This window comes from Pongo abelii, chromosome Y, assembly GCF_028885655.2.
Source record: "Pongo abelii isolate AG06213 chromosome Y, NHGRI_mPonAbe1-v2.0_pri, whole genome shotgun sequence".
Lineage (NCBI taxonomy): Eukaryota > Metazoa > Chordata > Mammalia > Primates > Hominidae > Pongo > Pongo abelii.
Window position 1 is genome coordinate 52926713 of NC_072009.2, and position 10693 is coordinate 52937405.

Consider the following 10693-nt stretch of genomic DNA (forward strand, 5'->3'; position numbering starts at 1 on the left):
AGATAGCTCTTATTATTTTGAGATATGTCTCATCGATACCTAATTTATTGAGGGTTTTTAGCATGAAGGGTTGTTGAATTTTGTCAAAGGCCTTTTCTGCATCTATTGAGATAATCATGTGGTTTTTGTCTTTGGTTCTGTTTATATGCTGGATTACATTTATTGATTTGCATTTGTTGAACCAGCCTTGCATCCCAGGGATGAAGCCCACTTGATCATGGTGAACAAGCTTTTTGATGTGCTGCTGGATTCGTTTTGCCAGTATTTTGAGGATTTTTGCATCAATGTTCATCAAGGATATTGGTCTAAAATTCTCTTTTTTGGTTGTCCTGGTGCGCCATTTAAGCTCGTCGGAAAAGCGCAGAAAAGCGCAGTATTCAGGTGGGAGTGACCTGATTTTCCAGGTGCCGTCTGTCACCCCTTTCTTTGACTAGGAAAGGGAACTCCCGACCCCTTGCGCTTCCCAAATGAGGCAATGCCTCACCCTTCTTCAGCTCGCGCATGGTGTGCGCACCCACTGACCTGCGCCGACTGTCTGGCACTCTCTAATGAGATGAACCCGCTATCTCAGATGGAAATGCAGAAATCACCCGTCTTCTGTGTTGCTCACGCTGGGAGCTGTAGACCGGAGCTTTTCCTATTCAGCCATCTTGGCTCCTCCTCCCTTTTCAACTTTCAAAACAGAAAGCAAAAAAAAAAAACAGGCTGAATGTGATGGCTTACACCTGTAATTCCAGTACTTTGGGAGGCCAAGGTGGGAGAATTGTCCAAGCCAAAGTGTTTGAAGCTGCAGTGAGCTATGAATGCACAAGCACACTCCCACCTACGAAACAGAACAAGGCCCTGTCTCAAAAAGCAACAACAAAAAATCAATGATCATAATGTTTTCAAGACTAAATTTAACCAAGGTGCAAGAATTAGACATGAAAAATTACAAAATATTGCTGAAATAAATTCCAGAAACCTTAAGTAAATGTAAAGACACTCAATGTTTCTGGATTAAAAGATGATTTTTTTATGTGACAATACTGCACGAAGCAATCTACAAATTCATTGTAATTCCTAAGAAAATACCAAAGTCTTTTTGGTAGAAACAGGCAAGACAGTTCTAACATTCATATAAACTTCAAGGGATCCTGAATAGCCAAAATGTTCTTGACAACAAAAAGCAACTTGGAGGCTCACACTTCTCAATTTCAAATATTACAGCTAAGCAGCAGTAATCAATACAGCATAATATTGGCATAAGGACATACAAAGAGGTCAATGGAACTGAATGTTAAATCCAGCAATACCTCCATGTTCAATTGATTTTTGACATGTAGCCAAGATCAGTAAATTCAACAAATGCTGTTATACAACTATCACATTGAGACAAAGAAATTGTACTCTTTTCTCAGAACAGAAAATATAATTAACTCAAAATTGTTCAAAGCCTATGTAGTAGAGGTAAAAACATAAACTCTAGAAGGAAACATAAGGGTAGATCTTCATAACCTTGGATTTAGCAGTGGTTTCTTAGATCTGATACCAAAAGTGCAGGCAAATGAAGAATTTTCTCAAAATTAAACACTTTTTTGCATTAAAAGACACTATCAAGAAAGTGAAAAGACATGGTACAGAAAGGAAGGTTTGCATGTTATGTATGTAACAACAGTCTGTTATCCACAATATATGAAGAACTTGCATACCTCAGCAACAACAACAAAAAAATCCAATTACAAAATGGAGAAATAGTTGACCACACAATTCACCAGAAAGACAAGCATGTGGAAAACAAGCATGTGGAAAAAAAGGATGAACAGTAAAATATATAAGTTTTACTCCACGAAGTGTTTCATACATTAGCTTTTCTCATAGTCATGCGATTCTGTGTGGTACAATTAGTCCTGTCCAGCTCCACCTGAGGAGCAGTTAAGGTAACAATACTCCTGGGGAGCAAGTTTCCTTAGATGAGAAAAAATATCTGGCAGGAAATAATATTCTGAAATGAAAACTTTCCTGCTGTACTAAAGTTTCCAATAAAGGTGACTATCTGTCCCTCAGCCTCCATGGGCCCAAAATTTATCATCCAGCAGGAAGTAAGAAGGGAAGTCATTAAGTTAAGGGGGTACATGGATACACTAATGCCCCATTCCCATACCAAAACTTACAAAATTACATAGCCTCACAGCATTTCAATATTTAAATATTAATAATTCATCTGCTTAAATAACTAAGCTTACTTTGTTTACTTCACACTGTACAGTTAAGGAGGTTTACAAATATTTATATACATTGTCATGGTGTGTGCTAGGACATTTTTGTCAGTTAAATATACTGACGGACTACATAAAATGTAAGTATTCAAACTTAACATAACTTGGAACTAATAACATAGAGAAGACAGCAAGGTAATAGTCTGTCCAATAAATTCTTATGTAATTTCAATAATTACTTGTGTTATTTGTCTTCAGCACTGAGATTTTTTCTTTACTAATTATCCCAACATGGACTTTCATTTCATTAACTATTATTTCCTTGATTTATAAATTGAGAGTGATCTCATCAATTATCTAACAAATAATGATTTTTTTTTACCTTTAGAAATAGCATATTATCAGCTTTTCTACACTTAGACAGCACAAGCTCTGACTTTAAAGTCTTAGCTGGACAAAGCCTTGGAAAATTAGATAAGGTTGGGCACTGTGTGAATAGGTTGAGAGATTGCACATAAAATTCCTGAGAAACCTAAGAGCCTGTGTTCCTACAACTGAAAGCCAACGAGACTGCAGGCAGTTGAGTGGACTGAATGAGTAAGGGAAACAGGTAGGAGAACTTGGGGTCTGCAGCCATGGTGAGGTCTATGGTTCTTGTTCTAAGGTCAGTGGGAAACCATGGGCAAAATTAAATCAGGAGAGTGACAGGATGAAATTTATGTTTGTAAGTGAATATTTTGCCATTACCATTTCCAATACTAACCCTGTATTTCCTGATGTAATAGTTATGTGGTGGTACCCTTGGAGAGTGTCTCCACTTTTTGTAAAACCCACTGAGATACTTTGCATAAAGCTTCAAATCTGGCACAGCAGAAACCACCGGGGATTCTGTGAGAAAAGATTAAAGTATACTAACAGCTATTGGAAGTTTCCTAGAAGTATGAAATTATTGACAAGTAAACTACTTTTAATAAACACAACCATGTCAATACCTTGTCACTAATGCAGAGACCACAACATCCAACATCATTATAGAGGCCAAATCCCCACCAAATCCAGCTCAGTGGAAGCTGTGAAACCAAGTGGCCCTGTAAGAGTAGGAATGTTACGTCAGTATTACAAGTGTTACATCTTTATGATGAATGTTACATCAGTAATTATGGGTGTTGCATCAGTATTATGGTTTTTCTATTTGTATTACAAATGTTGTATTAGTATTACCAGTGTTAGTATCACAGGTGTTACATCAGTATTACAGTTGTTATATTTGTATTGCAGGATGATATATTGGAATTCTGAGTGGTATATTGGTATTGTGTTACAGTTGTATTACAGGTGTCAGGACAGCATTACAAGTGTTACAACATTATGAAACATTATGGATGTTTCATTTGCATTGTGGTTTGTATATTGGTATTATGAGAGTTACAATTGTATTATGGGTCTTAGATCAGTATTACGAATGTTCTGTTTGTATTTCGGATGCTACATTGGTATTGTAAGTGTTTTATTGCTGTTACCAGTGTTACAGTGGTATTATGGGTGTTATCGCAGTATTTCAGGTGTTACATTAGTATTACAAAAGTCACATCTGTATTATGGGTGATATATTTGTTTATGGATGTTATATGTCTATTACAGATGTTATATGCTGAATGATACATTTATGTTACGAGGCCACGGTGTGGACCTGGCATTGTGGCCACCACACCTTGGGTGGGGAAGGACGCTGGAGTGCACTGAAGTCATGGGATATTTTTTATGTTTAATTTTCCACACAAAGCCCTTCTACTGGCTCCCTGATCCTCAGCAGTCAGAGTAAAGTTTTCACTTACCCCCTCCTCCATTGGTCCCGGAGCGAGGCGGTGTTGCTCTGGTCTGTGCTGAGAACACAGCCCTCGCCCTCCAGCGGCATGGGCTGAACACGGGGGCGCTCCCAGGGTCAGAGAAGGCGGACTCACGCTCCCCATGCTGGCCTCGGGAAGAACTGCAGGACCATCATGCTCAAGGTGAGGCAGCCGTGCGCCCCCTCCTGGCTGGCCTGCGGCACCAAATAGAAGGAGAGTTCAGATTGTTCAGTGCCATCATTTTGGAAATTCAAACGGAAATGTTGCCTATTATCCTGTTTTTTAAAATTATTATTTATTTTAGGTCCAGGGGTACATGTGAAGCTTTGTTATGTAGGTAAACTCATGTCATGGGGGTTTGTTTTACAAATTATTTTATCACCCAGGTATTAAGTGTAGTACTTAATAGGTATTTTTCCTGCTGGTCTCTCTTTTCCCACCTTCCACCCTCAAGTAGATCCCATGTCTATGGTTCCTTTCTTTGTGTTCATGAGTTGTCATCATTTAGCTCCCACTTCTAGTGAAAATATGTGGTATTTGGTTTACTGTTCTTACATTAGTTTGCTAAAGATTATATCCTCCAGTTCCATCCATGTTCCCTCAAAAGGCATAATTGTATTCTTTTTTTATGGCTGCATGGTATTCCTTGTAGGTATGTGGCACAATTTCATTAATCCAATCAGTCATAAATGGGCATTTAGATTAATTCCATGTCTTCTGTTGTGAATAGTCTGCAGTGAACATTTGTATTCATGTGTCTTTATGGTAGTGATTTATATTCCTCTGGGTACATATCCAGTAATGGGATTGCTGGGTTGAACAGTAGTTCTACTTTCCAATCTTTGAGGAATCACCCTACTACTTTCCACAACAGTTGAACTAATTTACATTCCTACCAACAGTGCATAATTATTCCTTGGTCTCTATAACTTTGCCTGCATCTGTTATTTTACTTTATGATAATAGCCATTCTGACAGATATGAGAAGGTATCTCATTGTTCTTTTGATTTGCATTTCTTTAATAATCAATAATATCGAGCCTTTTAAAATAAGTTTATTGGCCACCTGCATGTCTTTTGAAAAGTGTCTGTTCACATTCTCAAAAGAAGACATTTATGCAGCCAACAGACATGTGAAAAAATGCTCATCAGCACTGGTCATTAGAGAAATGACCCTTAAGCCCTCACCTACATTGGGTATTTTTCTTATGCTATCTCTACACTATCCCACCACCCGCCACCATACGATGTTTCTCTCCTTGTGTGTATCTGTTCTCACTGTTCAACTCCCACTTAAAAATGAGAACATGTGGTGTTTGGTTTTCTATTTTTGTAATAGTTTGCTGAAAATGATGGTTTCCAGCTTCATTCATGTCCTTGCAAAAGACATGAACTCATCCATTTTTACAGCTACTGTGAATATTGCTGTGATAAACATACGTGTGCATGTGTCTTACAGTAGAATGATTTATAGTTCTTTGGTTATATGCCCAGTAATGGGATTGCTGTTTCAAACGGTATTTCTAGTTCTAGATCCTTGAAGAATCGCCACACTGTCTTCCACAAGGGTTAAATAATTAACACTCTCAACACTGTAAAAGCCTCCCTGTTTCTCCACATTTTCTCCAGCATAAGCTGTTTTCTGACTTTTTAATGATTGCCATTCTAACTGGCATGAGATGGTATCTCACTGTGGTTTTGATTTGTATTTCTCAAATAATGAGTGATGATGAGCGTTTTTTCATGTTTGTTGGCTGCATCAAAGTCTTCTTTTGAGAAGTGTCTGTTCATATCCTTTGCCCACTGTTTGATGAGGTGGTTTTTTTCTTGGAAACTTGTTTAAGTTCCCGGTAGATTCAGGATATTAGCCTTGTTTCAGATAGACAGTTTGCAAGATTTTTCACCCATTCTGTAGGTTTTCTGTTCACACCGATGATCATTTATTTTGCTGTGCAGAAGCTGTTTAGTTTAATTAGATTCCATTTGTCAATTTTGGCTTTTATTGCCATTGCTTTTGGTGTTTAAACAGGAAGTATTTGCACACGCCTATGTTCTGAAGGGTATTGCCTAGGTTTTCATCTAGGAATTTAATGGTTTTAATTCTTATCTTTAAGTCTTTAATCCATCTTCAGTTGATTTTTGCATGAGATGTAAGGAAGGGGCCCAGTTTCAGTTTTTTACATGTGGCTAGCCAGTTTTCCCAACACAACTTATTAGAGGGAAAATCTTTTCCCCATTGCTTGCTTGTTTCACGATTGCCAAAGATCAGATGGTAGTAGATGTGCAGTATTATTTCTGAGGCCACTGTTCTGTTGCATTGATCTATGTATCTGTTTTGGTACAAGTACCATGCTCTTTTGCTTCCTGTAGCCTTATAATGTAGTTTGAAGTCAGGTAACATGATGCCTTCAGCTTTGTTCTTTTTTCTTCAGATTGTCTTGGCTACGCAGGCCATTTTTTGGTTCCATATGAACTTTAAAGTAGTTTTGTTTTTTTGTTTTTTTTGTTTTTCCAATTCTGTGAAGAAAATTAATGGTAACTTGATGGAGATAGCAATGAATCTATAAATTGTTTTGGGCAGTGTGGCCATTTTTACAATATTGATTCTTCCTATCCATGAGCATGGAAGCTTTTTTCATTTCTTTATGTCCTCTCTTGTTTCCTTGAGCAATGGCTTGAAGTTCTCATTGAATAGGTTCTTCACATCCCTTGTAAGTTGTATTCCTAGATATTTTATTCTCTTAGTAGCAATTGTGAATGGGAGTTTACTCATGATTTGGCTTTCTGTTTCTCTTATTGTGTGTAGGAATGCTTGTGATTTTTGCACATTGATTTTGAATCTTGAGGGTTAGCTGAAGTTGCTTACCAGCTTAAGGAGACTTTGTGCTGAGATGATAGGTTTTCTAAGTATACCATCATGTCATCTGCAAACAGAGACATTTGACTTCCTCTCTTTCGATTTGAATACGCTTTATTTCTTTCTCTTGCCTGATTGCCCTGGCCAGAAACTTCAATACTATATTGAATAAGAGTGGAGAGAGAGTGAATCCCTGTCATCTACTGGTTTTCAAAGGGAATGCTTCCAGTTTTTGCCCATTCAGTATGATATTGGCAGTGGATTTGTCATAAATAGCTCTTATTATTTAGAGATACATTCCATTCATATTTAGTTGAGAGTTTTTACCATAAACAGGTGTTGAATTTGACGAAGGCCTTTTCTGCATCTATTGAGACAATCATGTGGTTTTTGTCTTTGTTTCTGCTTATGTGATGCATTAGGTTTATTGATTTGCATATGTTGAACCAGCTTTGCATCCCAGGGATAAACCTGACATGATCGTGGTGGATAAGCTTTATGATGTGCTACTGAATTCAGTTTGCCAGTATTTTATTGATCAGGGATATCGGCCTGAAATTTTCTTTTGTGGTGTGTCTCTGCCAAGTTTAAGTATCAGGATGATGCTGGCCCATAAAATGATTTAGGGAGGATTTCCTCTTTTTGTATTGTTTGTAATAATGTCAGAATAAATGGTACCTGCTCCTCTTTGTATCTCTGGTAGAGTTCAGCTATGACTCTGTCTGGTCCTGGATTTTCTTTGTTGGTAGGCTATCAGTTATTGCCTCAATTGCAGAACTTGTAAATGGTCTATTCATGGATTTAACTTCTTCCTGGTTTAGACTTGGGAGGGTGTATGTGTCCAAGAATTTATCCATTTCCTTTAGATTTTCTAGTTTATTTGCGTAGAGCTGTTTATAGTATTATCTGATGGTAGTTTGTATTTCTGTGGAATCATTGGTGATATTCTCATCTTTTTATTGCATCTATTTTATTTTTATCACTTTTCTTCTTTATGAGTCTAACTAGTGGTCTATATATTTTGTTGATATTTTCAAAAAAACAGCTTGTGGACTTATTGATTTTTGAAAGGATTTTTTGTCTCTATCTCCTTCAGTTCTGCTCTGATCTCAGTTATTTCTTGTCTTCTGTTAGGTTTTTAATTCATTTGCTGTTGCTTCACTTGTTCAATTTTGATGTTAGGGAGTCAATTTTAGATATTTCCTGCTTTCTTTTGTGGGCATTTAGTGCTATCAATTTTTCTCTGCACACTGCTTTAAATGTGTCTGTCCCAAAGATTGTGATACATTGTGTCTTCATTCTCATTGGTTTCAAAGAACATCTTTATTTCTGCCTTATTTCGTCCCAGCAGTGGTTTAGGAGCAGGCTGTTCAGTTTCTATGTAGTTGTGTCATTTTGAGTGAGTTTCTTAATCCTCAATTCTAATTTGATTGCTCTGTGGTCTGGGAGGACCTTTTTTTAATAATTTTCATTTTTTTTGCATTTGTTGAGGAGTGTTTTACTTCCAATTATGTAGTCAAATTTTGAATACATGTTATGTGGCACCTAGAAGAATGCAGATTCTGTTGATTTGGGGTGGATAGTTCTGCAGATGTCTATTAGGTTTACTTAGTCCACAGCTGAGTTCAAGTCCTGAATATCCTTGTTAATTTTCTGTCTCATTGTTTGCTGCTTCTTGTTTTCTCTGGAAGCTGCATCCTCAAGGGGCAACTGTCTGATGCCAGTCAGTGCTTTACTGTATGAGGTGTCTGTCAGCCCCTACTGGGAGGTGTCTCCAAGTCATAAAACACAGAGGTCAGGGATCCACTTGTGAAGGCAGTCTGACCATTAGCAGAGCTGGAAAGCTGTGATGGGAGGTCGGCTGCTCTCTTCAGAGTCATCAGACAGGGATGTTGAAGTCTGCTGAAGCTGCATCTATAGCTGCCCCTTCCCCCAGGTGCTCCTGTCACAGGGAGATGGGGGTTTTATTTATAAGCCCCTGCCTGGGCTACAGCCATTTTTTCAAAAATGCCCTACCCAGAGAGGAAAAATATGGCAGTCTAACCACATCAGCCTTGCTGAGCTGCAGTTGGCTCCACTCAGTTCAAACTTCCCGGTGGCTTTGTTTACATCATGAGGGTAAAACAGCCTACTCAAGCCTCAGCAATGGCGGATTCCCCTTCCCCCACCAAGTTTGAGTGTCCCAGGTGGATCTCAGACTGCTGCTGTGCTGGCAGTGAGAATTTCAAGCCAGTGAACCTTAGTTTGCTTGCCTCCATGAGGGGTGGCACCCACTGAGCAGACCACTTGGCTGCTTGGTCCCAGCACACCTATCCAGGGGAGTGAACAATTCTGTCTCCTTAGTATTCCAGGCACCACCGCAGTATGGAAAAAAACAAACAAAACAAAACAAACAACAACAAAAAAAAAACACCCCTTCAGCTAGTTCAGTGTTTGTTCTTACAGCTGCCCAGTTTTGTGCTTGAAACACATGGCCCTCATAGGGTAGGCACAAAAGGGAATCTCCTGCCTGCAGGTAGTGAAGACCCTAGGAGAAGCGCATTTCTGGAATGGGGCACATGGCTAAGTCCCTCACAGCTTCCCTTGCATAAATGAGAAAATTTCCCAACCCTTTGGGCTTCCTGGGTAAGGTGACGCCCCACCCTGCTTCAGCTCACACTCCATGGGCTGCACCCATTGTCCAACCAGTACAAATAAGATGAACAGTGTACCTCAGTTGGAAATGCAGGAGTCACTCACCTTCTGCATTGATCTCTCTGGGAGCTGCAGTCTGGAGCTGTTTTTATTCAGCCATCTTGCCAGCAATTCCTCCTCCTTTTTTCTATATTAATGGTGAAGGAGGCATTAGCTGGAAATGTAAAACTACGCAAATTCTAGAAAAAAAAGCAAAAAGACATCTATGTGATCTTGGGTTTGGTCATAAGTTTTAACTAATGACACCAAAGCTGATCAGTAATGGTAAAAATAATTAATAATTTAAGTTTTCTCATATTAAAAGTTTATAGTCTGAGGAAAATAGTGTTCAGGAAATAAAAGGACAAGCAACAGACTGAAAATAAATATCTGCAAAATACAGATCTAAGCAAGAACTTTCACTGAAGATACACAAATCTTGAAACTCAAAAATAAAACAGACTACCCAATTAACAATGGGTAAAGAGCTGAACTCACCAATGAAAATACACAGATGGCAAGCAAACAAAAAGACGCTCAAACTCATATATCTTTAAGGGACTGAAAATTACAAAAATGAATTAGCAAGGACAATCTATATTTGCTGGAACTGCTCAACCATTTTTAAGGCATGACAAATGATTTGCAGGAGGAAAAACAGGAATTCATTCATTGCTTGTGCAAGGCACCATGGTGCCAAAAAAAAAGAACTCTTTCAAATTCTCGAATTAATCTGAAAGCCTGTTTCTCTCCTTTACCACGAACAGAAGGAGCTATCTTGTCTACCTTTTGATGACAGCCCGGAGATCCAATATAATCTGTGCATCTGTCAGCAGCAGTTGGGATCCAGGCAGAAAACAGATGAGCCCCACAGTCAAAGTCATCTAAGAACTTTTTAATGAAGACTGACTTATGAGAGGGCAGCCAAGATGGCCAAGTAGGAACAGCTCCAGTCTACAGCTACCAGCGTGAGCAATGCAGAAGATGGGTGATTTCTGCATTTCCATATGAGGTGCCGGGTTCATCTCACTAGGGAGTGCCAGACAGTGGGCGCAGGACAGTGGGTGCAGCATACCGTGCGTGAGCCAAAGCACGGCGAGGCATTGCCTCACTTGGGA

The 10693-nt window shown here is 38.8% G+C and overlaps 1 long non-coding RNA gene across 1 annotated transcript; it reads right to left on the minus strand.

Annotated features, from left to right (window-relative positions):
* Positions 1-3149: 3149 nt before the first annotated feature.
* On the minus strand, positions 3150-9775 carry LOC129053125 (uncharacterized). The gene is made up of 3 exons (XR_008518233.1): positions 9642-9775; positions 4034-4239; positions 3150-3286 (listed from the first exon to the last, which is right to left on the minus strand). It is a non-coding gene; the product is annotated as an uncharacterized LOC129053125 (long non-coding RNA).
* Between the last annotated feature and the right edge of the window lie 918 nt (positions 9776-10693).